This window comes from Mytilus californianus, unplaced genomic scaffold, assembly GCF_021869535.1.
Source record: "Mytilus californianus isolate M0D057914Y unplaced genomic scaffold, xbMytCali1.0.p SCAF_1, whole genome shotgun sequence".
NCBI classification, from domain to species: domain Eukaryota; kingdom Metazoa; phylum Mollusca; class Bivalvia; order Mytilida; family Mytilidae; genus Mytilus; species Mytilus californianus.
In genome coordinates, this window is record NW_026262581.1 from 44063275 (window position 1) to 44078602 (window position 15328).

Consider the following 15328-nt stretch of genomic DNA (forward strand, 5'->3'; position numbering starts at 1 on the left):
GCGTCATTTTGATTGTTGTATTATTCAAATGACCTCATATTTGAGACCTAGATTTGCTGGATTCTTAAGAAGAACTATACTTATTTTAGAGGGGAATGGATGAACATTGGAATATCGATATACTAATAGTCGGATGTTGTGTTTTATATTTAATTTTTCAGTACATGTACATATTACGATAGATATTTCAATTATGTATTAGCTGTTATTTCATGGCTGCATAACCTGTAATAATAAAATCTGTTCAACCAAAATGCGATGTTTTTTTTAAGTTCATAGCTTTAACATTTAATTATCAAACAGTTGAAATGAGTGAAATTTGAGACTTTCACCACTTCCAGATCAAGATAAAAAATTTAAAAAATATATTTAGTCACAGTCCAGCAAAATTTAAGTCCATGATAAAACTGTTGAAAGAAATACAATACTGCACAAAACATAGTATACACAAAACTAAAGAATACCCACTAAAATCCTGGATGAAAGCATACGCTACAGAAGTGTATTAAGTTTCTGTTTTGCTATTATGGCACAAGTCGTGCTGCTCCAGACAAGGTAACTCCGATCATAAGTTAAATTTGATGAAATAATGAACAGTGGCCAATACAAATGAATCATATAAATAGTTCTCTTTGATGAAGATATTCCATGACTTATAATCGAAGTCATGATATTCGATGGCACCCGTAAAACTTTCTAAGAGATTACTTCTCAAAACTATTCATTAATCAATCTACTACACCACCGTCCTAAATTATGAGGAGGGTTGAGCGCTACAAAAACATGTTCTATTTATGTGTCTGTGCGACGTCATGACCCTGTAATTCAGTGGTTCTCTTTGTTTGTTGTTTATCATGTATGTATTTTGTTTATTGTTGTCATGATAAATCAGACTGTTGGTTTTCTCTTTTGAATTGATTCACATTATTTCATGCTATGACCTATACGATATGCGTTTTGTTCATTGTTTAAGGCCGTGTAGTGATCTATAATTGTTTACATCCTCTCGTTCTTTGGTCTCTGGTGGATAGTTGCCTCGTTGGCTTTTCATACCACATTTCCTTATCTTTATATTCATATTCACAAGTATAGTAATAAACCACTGGACATTCGTAATAACCAAGAACAGTTTTGAACTAAGTGATCGAAACACCAATTCTGCCAAATAGCTGATGGTAGAGTTGCGCCACATTAGTACATTACTAGATTGGTTGATTGATAATTGATTGGTTTTTAACTCCACTTTCAGCACTATTGTGCTATTTCGTGGCGGCTAGATTTTATTGGTGGAGGTAGCAAGAGTGCCCGGAGAGCCCAGAGAGAACCACCAACCTTCGGTAGGGAAACTGACAATCCTATTCAATTACGATTTGAGTCGAGCGCACCTGCCACGTGCATGATTCGAAGTTACAACCTCAGTGTTGAAAGGCTAGTGATACAGTAGTTAGACTTCTTAGACCACTTGTCCACCACCGAGGCCCCTACATCATTGAAAGTACATTGACAAAACTTAAAGAGTTAAATCAGTTGCAACCTAAACTTTGCCAAATGATTGAAAATCAAACATCATCATCGGGTGAAACCGTTGTAAAGATATGATTTTTCATGTTTTTGAAAATTCAATCATGTCATATAAATCTGGACACATGTATAAAGATGAGATACCGCTTCAGTATAGGTCTCACAAGTTTATCCTGAAAGCATACAATGTAATAGATTTAAAAACTCACAATAGAAAAATTATTAATTTAAATAATATTTTGTTACATAACAAAGTTTCCTTACCAAAACACGGAATTTGAACACGAATTTAGCATACAACAAATGTCAACTTGATCTTTAGAATGTCATTTTGTGAAGTTATCAACATTCGTGAAAGGACATAACACTGTAGGCTTATGTATCAGGTTTGTCCCAGCATTTACACTGGGATTCCAAAACTTCGGAATATGTTCGAAACTATGGAGGGATTTTCTACAAAAAAATTTTACAATATGTTTTATGAAATTTATGAAATTGGGATACCAAAGGCAAAATCCTTGTACTTTTCAAGTTTTTGATCAGGTCCTTTGTTCTGTTGTATAACATTTGATTGCATTTCATGTTTTTAAAAGGCAAATTAAACAAACGGAACTCAATCGTAATAGAATCTCTTTGCTGTCTCATAATGACGTAATAGCATGATTTTCTAATTTGCCACGATCTTAGAAAAGTCTGTTAAAGCTAGTTCACACTGCCGATCAGATCAAGTCGATCAAGCCCGATCACAGATTAAGCGATCGGGAGACTGGTCTGACTCGTTCGACAAGAATGTTCGGGGTGGTCTACCTTGCTCGTCATCGATCTAACTTTCTACCAGAGAATTCTTGACATGTCAAAAAAATTCGAGTAAGGATCGAGAAGCCAGTCACTCGAGAAGAGATCTGGAATTCGTCGAGTAGCGATCGAATCGATCGGGAAGGGATCGTGTAGAGATCGAGTTTGGTCGGAATACAAATATTTTAAAGATCAGTACTCGATCATCTCGACCGTTGCTCGACTAATATCCGATCGTTTCTCGATCAACGCCATCCTGTTTGATCTGTGGTCCAGATTAACTCGACCAATGCCCGATCTCTTTCCGATCAATGCGACTACTATTATCTTTGAACCCAGTCCAACTCGACCAATTACCGATCTCTACTACCAAATTCGACCACTTTTCGATCTCTACTCGGTTATACACGAGTACACATGACTGCTACAAGATTCTATAAAAGAAATGCATATCTGATTAACTCTCATAACTTGCTTCCGCAAAAATATATTGTCACTGTTTTTTTTAACTGTACAAAAGATTTAACTCCTCAAAAATTCCTCCATGTACAGGACTTGGGTGTACTTTTGCAAGGAGGGTTAACATTTTAAAAGAGAGGCGAAAAATACCAAAGGAAAAATCAAACCCAAAGGTAGAAAACAAATCGACACAGCCATGGCAAAACGACGACAAGACAAACAGCAGTCCACATAACACAACATAGAAAACTAAAAACTTAGCAACACGAAACATTACAAATACACGTTGCACCCGAGTTATTGTTTAACATAAGTACCAATCCGGTGACAAGTCTCATTTGGTGGTGTCATTTTCAAGAACAGTAAATTTTATAAATAAGAAAATACAAACGGTTCAAATTATTTATGAAACGACGAAAAAGGCAATACATATACTAAAGCTTAAGGCATACAACAAAACCAGGTTCAACCCACCATTTTTTTTCTTAAAATGTCCTGTACCAAGTCAGGAAAATGGCCATTGTTATATTATAGTTCGTTTCTGTATGTGTTACATTTTAATGTTGTATTTTGTTGTGTCGTTGTTCTCCTCTTATATTTGATGCGTTTCCCTCAGTTTTAGTTTGTAACCCGGATTTGTTTTTATCTCTATCGATTTATGAGTTTCGAACAGCGGTATACTACTGTTGCCTTTATTTAAGTTCAACTTTAAACTAAGCAAAATATAATTATTTTATTTCAAAACAATCTTGACAATTTTATAACACATGAGAACAAGATGTCACACTAAAATAACTACATCAGCGGTTTTACGGTGAAACAACATGTAACTGTATAATAACATGGATGAACTAAATCATACACTCTTACCTCTCAACTGAACCTGCTGGTGAATTGAAAAATAGTGCTTAAGATAGCCTCGGTTCGGCTACGTCTGGAGTATGGCTTCATCCAGGTTCTCAATTGGAATGCATCATATTCGATCATGAGGTATGGGGTGTTCTTCTTATCTCCGGGCAGTGGACGTTTTCCTCAGTCAAAGTCTTTCGTTCAGAATGGTTGAAGAGTTGAGCGTCAGACGCACTTCCATTTGCACCAACATTGACCCATATGAACTTGTAGTCTGCGTCGACGAGGGCCAGTAGTGTGATTGGGAAAAATCCTTTGTAGTTGCAGTACAGTGTTATGTACCAGAGTCCTTTGGAAATTTTATCCTCACGTGCTTGCCATCTAGTGCTCCACATGCACGAGGAACGTTCCACTTGGCTTGGAAGTCATCGACAATCTGCTGTCACTGTTCGGATGTGACGATGGCTGGCGTCACCTCTTCCGAGTACTCATGTATTATAGCTTACAATACTTTCGAAATGAACAAGCTTATGGTGTTTTATCTACTCGAAATGAATACATAAGCTCTGCATAAAAAAGCGCTATTTACGAGATGGCAAAGGGTGACAGCCAATTTCAGTCAAGGCTGTAAGACTTCTCTGAAATATAAAAAAAGTTAAAAAACTTTTAAATGTCATTCCTGCAATAACATTATAATTTTACCTTGCTTTCATTCAGATAAACTATTTTAATTTTACCTCGCTTTCATTTGGATTAAATTATCAATGCATAAACATGTCAATTCGCATAAAATTATTGTTATGTATTTCATTTGTGAGATATGGTTTAAAAACTCCCATATCATATCAGCGTCCACTCTGAGGAAATTTTATAACCTCTCTGTTGAGCTCCTGCAACATTCTCTCATAGTGCCCATACAGTGGTCGCCGTGTTAGCCACTACCTCATCTAGATTTCTCGGTGCCTTCTTGTTTGCGGTCTCTTCAAGCTCTGTCACAACTATTAACTTGTTTTTCTGGAGCTCTAACTACCTTGCCCTAAATTCAACTGCTCTATTTCCATGTAGATATTTTAAATGTATGATTTTACTCAGACCTTCCGTGAACTACTGAATGATAACCAAATAAATAGAGAATGGATAATGCCCCCGCTTGCATACAACGTTATAAAGGGGAATAACTCAGGAACGGTAAAAGTGACGCCACTCAAATTTGAACTTGATCTGTGTTTAATTATAATAAGCATTGTGTATAAGTCTCATAACATTTGGTTGGGGGCAAACTAAAGTAAGAGAACGAAAACTAATTTTTGGGACGTACGTACGTACGGACGGACAGGGGTAACAACTTATGCCCCCTTCGCTGCGGCGGGGCAAAAAATAATAGTAGCTTGTGGAGTAAAGATCATGTAGAGATCGTGAATTGGTCGGAATAATCGAATATGTATTCAATTAGTGGTCGGGTTGGACTCGTGAAGGGGTTATTAAGGAGTCGTGAATGGTCGAGTTAAAGTCGTGTACAGTCGGATAGCGGTTGGGTAGAAGTCGTAAACAGGTTCGATAAAGAATTTGGTTACGCTTGGTCGTGGTAATTTGGGCAATCGGGATCATCGAGTTGATCTGATCGGCAGTGTGAACCTAGCTTTACAGAGTGTGTTTGGTGTTACGTGCTCAAACTGTGTCCAATAATGTTTTGTGTTTTATGTCCTGTTGTGTTCAATATCCTGTTATGTTTTATGTCCTATTACTTCCCTACGACATTGGCGACAAACTGATCATCAGCACTAGGAAATATTTTTACTAATACATTACGCAGAACGTCCATGTAATTGTTGATTAGTTTCAAATACATTACAATCAACATTACAAGTGCAAATTCAAGAAGAAAAGTTCTAGTCTTAACTTTACTTGCGTGAACTACAAATCTTTACAACATTTAAGAAAATAATAAGATGTATAAAAAATATGCATGATTGAAATTACCATTTAAATTATGCAGATCTATAAATAATTTGAATTTTACCAATACAAGTTTTTTTTGTTGGGTTATCAAATTATATATTTTAAAATTCAATGCAACCGACTTGAGTTCTTATTTAAAAACTTAACCTGCATATATCTTGACTCTTTTTAAAGTAGAAAGGACTTAAACAGCTGTAATAGGATTATATATATATATAGGAAATTTAGTTTAAACATAATTCACAGGAACTTCCTTTTAACAGTGTTATATGATATACAGTATTTTACATATATGATACATGTGATAATAGTAGTTTGAAAAATTATAAATGGAAACAAACAGTTTACAAAATGCAAATACAATGAATGATGACAGGAATTGTGTTTTTCTCAGACATTACATTGCAAATGTATTTGGACTTTTTGTAAATTTTATGTTTTTTAATTCTTTCATGTTCTGTCATTTTTGAAAATTACAATCATGGAAGTAATACCAACGTTGTATAGAAGTTGTAAGTTTGACAACTTGCCGCTTATTGTGGCGACTGCATATACCTTGGTGATGGATGTAATTCTTCTGTCTAAACTGTAAGGTAAGATGATTTCTGTCTATGCTGTACCTAAGAAAAAGAAGAGTTCTTTCTATACTGTTACTAAGAAGTTAAAAGAGGAGGACGAACTGAGCATGACATTCATTCCGATATTTTTTGTTGTTTGCTGTACCAAAAATAAAAAGTTGATTCCAAAACATATTTGAATGTCCCTTTGGTATCTTTTGCCTTTGTTTTGTAACTAATTTCTAGCGCTAAATTCTTACTTGTCTGATTGAGTATTGTTGTTTGTATGGATTCGAACGTTATTGGACATGAACGCTCAAGTGTGTATGTGTGTGTGTGTGGGGGGGGGGGGGGGGCACTCTTACTATATAATGAATAGTAGGGCTGAGCCCCTGGAACATATCACTATTTTCCAATATACATGCGTATAACTACTTATTCCAATTTTAGTATGCCAGTGACACTCCGAACTTGATAATCTATATACAAGGAAAACAATAATTAGATTGTGTTTTGTATGACATGTTTATGTTTTTAATGATATGCATATAGGCAAATACATATTAAACACATTATTATTGATTTCAAATACAGATTATATAATGTAAGATTTATCAATTTTCAGTAAACACAACTTACAAGGTTCCAGGTATTTGAAATGAAAGTAAAACATTCGAGTTGAATATTTACCTGGAAGTTTGATCACACAGAAAATTTTGATGCAAGCTTCATGATTTTATTAATTAGTTTAGGGGAAATCCTATGATGTATATATGACATTAGGTACAAATAAAATAGATGCAATGAGGCCTTGTGGTGCCAACAGACGATAAACCAATACTGCATGTTGAAGGGAATGTAGAATCGGCAAAGTGCCCGAAATTTATGAAATAATTCAATGGTACAATAAAGGTGTTGACACTATCACACATCGTATAATAGTTAAATATAGATACATGTTCGAGAGGAATGGGTGGTGCGTGATCGTTGGAAACAAAATAGTGATATGTAAATAAAATTAGCATTTCTAAATGTATTTGTTGGAATACGCTCAACGCTCAAAGCTCTGTTTCTTCTTCTGATAACAATAGTTAAAATCATTTTCAAATGATAATACGACAGTCGCATGAAATACTTAAAAAAACAAAAAATTTTATTTGTTATTATTGAAAGAGATACAAAAGTATTTTGATCTTAACATTTTAAAATGGGCTGTTTTCCATTATTTGAAAAATTCTTTCACATGATTTTTAAAATTGCCTTTTCACCCTAATTTACAATTCTATTATTCGTACATAATTACAATTTTAGAGATGGATCAGACATAACAGACGGAGATGTTATAGCTATAGTGGTGATGCTAACATTCACAGCAGGTATCCTGATATTGGACGCGTATTTCATGTTTGCAAAGGAAAAGCGTTCAAGGAAATTCGTACGTTTATCAGTGTTTTGAAAAATTATATTTGAAATAATAATTGATTGAAATAATATCATAAACAAATTACGGCAGATGAAATTTATCAACAAATTTCTATTAACCACTTTCATACCAATCCTATTTTTTTTATTTTTCTGCTTGTCTACGTTATATTCTGTTTTATCAATATACGTTCTCATTCATTGTCATTTTCATATCATTAATTTTGAATAATTGTGTATATTAAAGTACTATTTTAATTTTTGTAGAATGCAAAGCGTGACTATACAGTCAACAAAGAAGACGTTGTATTTGTTAAAAGTAAGGACAACAAAGAAATAAAGATCCTCTAAACTGAACATATAACTTAACGTATGTTGCTTACGTATTCTACAAAAAGGAAGATTTAAATCAATTCAAAAGTAAAAGAATATGATATGAGCACTGAATAAAGTTGCACTCTTCACTAAAAGCAGATTAGAGGTCACTGTCAAAACAGGTCTTCAACAATGTATTAGTGTCCATCCAATTTGTCGAGCTCTATATTGCCTTCTCTCTTTATAAGTTGCGAACATGTATAACATATAAGTGAGGCTGCCTATTTTTTCAATCTTCATGAAAATAAAACAAAATGTACGAATAAACAATCAAACAACCGACATGTTTAACCCTGTTAATTCTATAGACGCTAACTTATAGTCTCTATATCACTGAGAGTCAAGAAAAGTAGTGATAACTGTACAGAACCCACCATCAAATATAGGCCATAACACCGAAAGTACGAACAATACAAAAGACATAACAACACAAATTTTTAACTTAGGACGAGTGTTTAAGGTCTTCTCGATTTGAATAAATGTCGAGCTGTTTTTTTTTCTCTGCTCGCTTAAGTCTAGTCATTAGTTGCTAATGTTGTCTATTACACTAAAATTTACTCTTTGCAGCTTTTGAAAAAAGTATTTGTAAATACGCAAAAGGTAAAGAACCTAGAGCGTTTGTTCCAACATGTACTGAAACTAAGAAGGGTATTGAATGGAGGCTTATTGTTCCTCAAAATAATCAGGACAAAGGTATTGTGACTTTCTCAGTTTGTTTTGTTTCTAAGCCAAAATACCATAGTTTTTATGTTATGTTACAAACTCTGATTCAAGTAATTAATATACATGAACACAGAATGACAAAATTAGTATTTACAAAAGCATTCATTTACAGAACAGGCAAAACTAGTAATCAATCAAAATTTAGAAAGTGTATCAAAACTACAATAAAAATTATGCTTTTACAAATTTCACTCAAATTCCAAAAATAATGTGAAATATATTTCCATATTTACCCGTAATTATATATATGTCAATTTAAAAAGTACACGTTACATCCCACTCTCCTATACTGTTGTACACTTTATCACTTTTCTCTGTCGTTATTTTTCGAAAATGATATTTTCTATCTACATTATCCCGATTATTGATGTGAAAAACTACACGTTAGTTAGCTCGTAATAATATAAATGAAGGAAGTGGTGTAATATACTTTATGACAGACACCCCTTACACAAACTTTACAAAACTAAAAACGAAGAAATCTAACAAATACCGTAATAATTTGCACAACAATTTCGTTGTGAATACAAACACAATTCAAACATTTTGAACTGTCAAAACGAGGCACATCAATATATTTCTCAGAGAGCTTGGCATAATATAAATGTATAAATATGGAAATTGACACAGAAAGACAACATAATAAATTCGATAAACACAGAAAGAGTAAAAGTAAAGTACTATATATAAGAGAAGTTATCTAAAGAATTATAGAAATTTGCATAACACCTATTGTGACCTACTATGGATACTCTTGTGCATAAGAGATTTATTAATCTTTGTTATACAATTTTGGTTGGAATTCGTTTACATTTACCACTGCCTTCTCACAGTGTACTATGTCGACTTAAACGTCATTTGTATTTCATTTTCTTTTTAGTGCCGATAAGCCAGGTTTAACAAGGAATATACGATGGAGAGTTCACTGTCAAATTTTGTAAAATTAACCTTTCCTTACATTTCAGATGTTATTGTGAAAATTTCAATGTTGAAATTAATTGTGATTTCTTTTATGCGTACATTTTCAGTTTTACACTAACATGTCATAAGTACAGATATGGTGTTAATCAATTATTGAAACAAGTACAACCGTAGTCCGCTTTTTATTTTTTTTTATCACAAACAACCCTTTATCAATGTCAAATATTTTAGATGATAAGGAAGCTCGATCTTATAGAGGAATAGCCCTTGCTTCTGTATCATATAAGCTATATTGTACGATTCTTAATGATCGACTCCCAGAAAGGGTAGATGATAATGATTTGTTGGTAGATTAACAGAATGGGTTCCGTAAGGGTAGAATCACCATTGACCATAATGCATCTCTCGCGAATATGATAGAAGTACGTAAAAAGTTTAAGGAAGTCAACACATTGTGCCTTCATCGACTTCAAAAATGCATATGACAGCATAAGACACATAAAGAGAATTTACCGACTGCCCCTTTATACCTATTGTTCACATAATATTAGAGAAACTACTCATGTTAACTTCTTTATTGTTATTAAATAACTCAACATTATTTGAAATATTTTAGAAATTTTAACTCTCTAAAATCAAAATTTATCCCCAAAAATTAAGAAAAGGAAAAAAGAGGGCTCAATATCCAAGCCACGTCTGTGAATTAAACAGTTGATTTCATTTTTAACAGTTCATTTAAATCGTTCTTGGAGTTATTTTCTGAAGTCGACATATTGTGTTTCGTAAGGATAAATTAATAATGTCCATGTAAGAAATGATTTTACTATCATTCTAACTTGTGAGCAAAATTCACTCTTTTTGGTTAATCATGTAACAATGATTATCATATGTTTAAATCATGTAAGTTAAAATTTTCATTTTTATAAACTGTTTATTTCACGACACCTTGAAATGTCACATGAAATCCAGGTATAGCAACATGATTGGTCCAAACTTTTAGAAAGTAAAACAGATTCAAAAACGTAGAAAAAATACATATTGATTTTTGTAAAAGAATTTTGAATGTTAAAACAAGTACACCGAATGTCATGGTTTATTATGAACTTGGCAGATTTCCAATGTAAGTAACCAGGAAATTGCGTATATTTAAATATTGGATTAAGGTATTGAATAATAACAATTGTATATTACTTGGTTGTTACAATTATTTATATGATATGTGTTTGAAGAATCCGAATGACAAAAATAACTGGATTTGTAATATACGAAAGGAATTGTTCCACCTTGGTTTAAATGATCTGTGGTATTCACAAAATTCTTTATGTAAAGATCATATTATGGTTATTAAACAGAGACTATGCGATATTGTCAAACAAGAGTTTGATGCTACTTTAGATAGTTCATCAAAAATGTTTTTTGTATAGATATATGATATCCAATTTTTCTTTGCAGTCATATTTATGTAAACCAATACCCGAAATTTACAAAAAGTGTATTGTTAAATTTAGATTGTAATCACATAATCTAGCTATAGAGAAGAGAAGGTATTCTAATGTAAAAAGAAACCTTAGAACCTGTACATTGTGTATTGATGATATTGAGGATGAAATGCATTTTATTTTATCATGTCCTTTATATTCAAATTTGCGTGAATGTTTGATAAAACCATATTATTGGCGTAAGCCATCTGCTTATAAACCTTTACAATTATTAAGCACTACTAATGTAAAAGACTTGTGCAACTTAGGAAAATATATATTTAGAGCACTGAAGCTCAGAAATAACTGTTTTCAGTAAGTTGATTTGTAATTCATTTGTTACATATATTTGCTTTTTGGAATTATATTCATATGTATTTATTTTTTGTGTATTTAATACGTCTGTATGTTTTGTCATGATCGTATAATTTTGTAATCTATATTTAGTATATATTGATTATACATGTACCTATATGTTGTAAAACATTTGGTTAATAAAGAATTGTATCATATAACAAAAGATTAATATCAGAATTTAAAAGTCTTTCTAACAATAGTTAACTCCGAACTTTAATTGGCATCACTAGCGGATACCTCCCTAGCTCTGTTCGCACTATTTGATAAAGATTTCCTCGTTCCAAGGATATACTTACAAAAAGACAAATATAACTTTTTCAAGCATAATATAGCTGTGAATGTAATAAGGTTATATTTATTTGATATCTTTGAACGTTGATCTACTCTATGTTTTGAAATATATGTGCCCATATAATGCAATTTATGTACGTTGTTTCGGTCTGACTGAAGAGTCAAAAATGTTCAACGCTACTTTTACTGACACATAATGTAAAGAATAAAATTTTAATGGTGTTCTGTTTAAAATAAATATATGTTGTGTTATTGTACATAGGCTTTGTTTTTTACGTAGCTAATATTTCTACAGTCTTTAGTTTACTTTTGTGATCTTCAAACATTTACAATATTAATAAAAATGATAAAAAGTTAGAAGTATGCAAGTTTGAAAGTACCACTTAAATTGGAAAGATCCATAAATAATTTCAATACAAGTTGTTTTTGTTGGATTATCAAATTGAATATTTTAAAATGCAGTGCAACCAACGGGATGTCGGCTTATCTTAGCATATACGGACATATTTCAAATTGAAGTGATTTCAATAATCACTTAAATATAATAATCGATATAGGAAATTTAGTTGAAATGTAAACAGGAACTTCGCCGTAACTGTGTTATAATCAATGTTTTAACTATACAGCTAGGATTCTATTTCGTCAATATTGTCGCAACCTATTACGCAACCTTAATTTTTTCAATAGACTATTTTCATATTACCGACTTTTGACTCCGGAGTTTAGATGTTTTCGACAGGTTACCTTCTTTCTGGTAAGTCATCCTGGTACTCGGTCAACTAAGAGCAACGTAAAAAAAGCAAAATCAAGCTTCCAATTGGTACAATTTTTTTGAGGAAATAAACGGTTTTATGTTGACATTATACAACAAAATAATCAGAAACAGTTACATTTTCCCCCCAGAGTGCACATATTATATGTTTGATTTTACTTCTTTTGGTTGCTCTTACTTGACTTAGTACCAGGATGTCCAACCTCAGATTAGGAAACCTGTCGAAAAATTATATAATCCGGAGTCAAAAGTCGGTAATATGAAAAGGTCTATTGTAAAAATGGAAGCCATTGTTGAGATAACGCGCTGTCAATTAAGCTCTTGAAAACCGATAAATTTATTCACATAGTATCATTTCGATCCTTACATGCCAGGTGTATTTTTAAAGACAAATGTATCAACTAGCTATTAAGCACAATTTAGTGTACTTTTCGGCCTTTTGTCAACTTCAAACTAATGTCTGATCGGTTGTCAGGGAGAATTTTTGAAAGTCGAAATAAAAATAACAGCTTGAAAACAATATTAATGGACACAAACAGTACACAAAATGCAAATACAATGAATGACAAAAATTGTGTTTTTCTCAGAATTTATTTGGGGCCTTTTGTGAATTTTAGTTTTTTTATTCTTTTTTTGTGTGTTTTGTTTTGTTTCAAAATTTCAATTATGAAAGTAATACCATCTTTATATGAAAATTGCAAATTTAATAACTTGACGCTTATTGTGGCGACTGCATTCAACTTGGTCATGGCCGTAATTCTTCAGTCTTTACTGTTAAAACATAGATGAGAAGAGTATTTTTACTGGGCATACAAAAGAGTTCTGTCTGTACTGTCAATATAGATTTATTTTGTGCTTTATCAAATAAACTCATCATAGATACCAGGATTAAAATTTTGTACGCGCGTCTACAAAAGACTCATCAGTGACGCACGAATCAAAAAAGTTAAAAAGGCCAAACAAAATACGAAGTTATAGAGCATTAAGGTCTTAGGACCCAAACTTCCGAAAGGTTTGGTCAAATACAGCTAAGGTAATAAATAGACAATTGCTTCAAAAATAAATTCAACACTTTTTTATTTTCGTGTTTATTTTGCACTAGATATTGCGCGACATATATTTGATAATGATAAAACACAAACAAAATCAAATCGAATTGATAAGTAAGAAACAGAAAAAAAATGCAGGAAACTTTTACCTGGTGTATAGAAATATGTTCCAGTTTCTCCGTCTGAGAGGTACGGCTGTCCTGCAAGGACTGTCTATTTGGCTATGCGGGATGTTTAGAGATAAGATGCCATGTCCTGTCCGGCCGGGATGCGGACATTAAATAATACCCGTGCAATGAGAGTTTCACGCTGCGCTCATGTTGAATAACCCCTACAGCAACTCTTTAAGGGATCCGTATTTCCAAAGGAGAGTGATGTAAACAACTACAGAACAGCGGATTGCTTATAACAAAAAGTAGAACCCAAGCTGCTTTGTAAAGACATTTACCAGTACCGACATTGCTGCACTAGACGCGCATTTCAGCAAAAAATGTCTCTTCAGTGTCGTTGAGGCCAAAATATTGGTTAATCTAAAATCTAAATCCAACTTTAAAGGCTTAGAAAACCAAAAAGGACCAAACATATAGTAGAATACGAAAAAGAAGTCAGAACTTTGTACAATGGAGATTGATTCCTTCATTCCAAATGTTTTTCTTTGTTAAATCACTACCTATGAGTACCGTGCTATTTGAGTTATGATGCACTCGAAGACTAATAGTCCACCAGCACATCTATTGGCAAAGTGGTAGTCAATAACATTAAATGGTACCAACGGTACTGAACCACACGACATTTCGATATGTCCTGTCACATCAATACTGGTCGAGTTCAAAATACTTGTAAATCAAAAACCTATTACAAACGTTTCATATCTGATCAAACCGAAAAGAACTAAACGCATTGTCAAAAGCTGAAGTTGAATTACGTTCTATATTCCTTTCTACTGTATATGGTGTATAGGGCACTCCAAATTGCACCGATTGTAAGCTTGATTTTACTTCTTTTAGTTGCTCTCACCTGACATAGTACCATAACGTCCTACCACAGAGAATGTAACCTGTCGAAAAATTATATAAATCGGAGTCAAAAGTCGGTTATATGAAAATATCGTATTAATTGTTTACAAAAATGTCGCAATTGCTAAAGATTCTTAATTCATTTGGCATTTGAGTAATATTTGTAATGCCAAATGATTGCTCTAAGTGTCTTATTCCGTAATCCTTTATCTTCATTGCATCATTTTCTTACTATCTTAGGCACACCTTAGAATACCACTAATATAAAGTTCAAATTTCAACTGTAAAAACTGCTTATTTATAATTGGTCGTTATAACAGTGGGTAGCTAACGCCTAGTTCAATATTTGTGGATCCAACATAGTTAAATCCGCGACCTTGTGCATTTAATGGACCACCTTCCAACCAGTGACCTTTGAAAATACGGAAAACCAAGAGTCAGATCAATTAAGAACTGTATTGTTTGTTTAATAGTAACTTTGTGACCTGGTGCAATTTTCAAACGTGACCTTGTGACATATGGAGAAACCCTATACTGGAGCCCCATTTTGGACAAAGAGCGGTATCATTTTGAGCATTTGGTATTAAACCAGTTATTCATTATTTCTCTTTTTCGGGGATAAGGAAAGTGTCTCAAAATTGTGCCGTCCTTTGCGTTTACAATTTTTACAAACGGAGTCTAATCTTGGTTACTTTGAAATTCTTCTATAATCTTCATTTTGTTTGAGATATATGACCAATAACCATACACTCTCTTAATTATCGTGCGTTGAAATCAAAGTACT

The 15328-nt window shown here is 32.9% G+C and overlaps 1 long non-coding RNA gene across 1 annotated transcript; it reads left to right on the forward strand.

Annotated features, from left to right (window-relative positions):
• Positions 1-7411: 7411 nt before the first annotated feature.
• Positions 7412-11964, forward strand: LOC127703262 (uncharacterized). Its single transcript, XR_007982884.1, has 4 exons — positions 7412-7575; positions 7830-7881; positions 8505-8630; positions 9541-11964. It is a non-coding gene; the product is annotated as an uncharacterized LOC127703262 (long non-coding RNA).
• The last annotated feature ends 3364 nt before the right edge of the window (positions 11965-15328 follow it).